Genomic DNA, 384 nt, shown 5'->3' on the forward strand with positions numbered 1-384 from the left:
CTTGCACCAAGCTTTTAAAGTCAAAGGTCACCTGTTGGATGGAGACCAAAGCTCAGTAAAGTATTCTACATAAACACAGCACTGGGAGCAAAGCTCTCTTGGGGTTAAACAACCGGATATACCTACATTTCCCCAAGGCAGAGCCCTCCTGGCTCTACCCTTTGAGCCTGGCGAGCCTGGCCGTCTACAATTCAAAGGCTTCTCTTACCTTTAGGCCTCTGGAGCCGGGAGGACAGGCCCCACACCCCCATCTCCTGGCTACAGGCTTTGAGACGTCTGTGAAATCAACAGCCCCAGCACCAGGCCTCAGACACAACCAGACAACAAGAAGCACTGAGAAGCCAGCCAGGGACGTGGCCTTCGGAGGAGGCCGCAGGGAGCAGG

The sequence above is a fragment of the Dipodomys spectabilis genome, unplaced genomic scaffold (genome assembly GCF_019054845.1).
Source record: "Dipodomys spectabilis isolate Male_0828 unplaced genomic scaffold, ASM1905484v1 ptg000714l, whole genome shotgun sequence".
NCBI classification, from domain to species: domain Eukaryota; kingdom Metazoa; phylum Chordata; class Mammalia; order Rodentia; family Heteromyidae; genus Dipodomys; species Dipodomys spectabilis.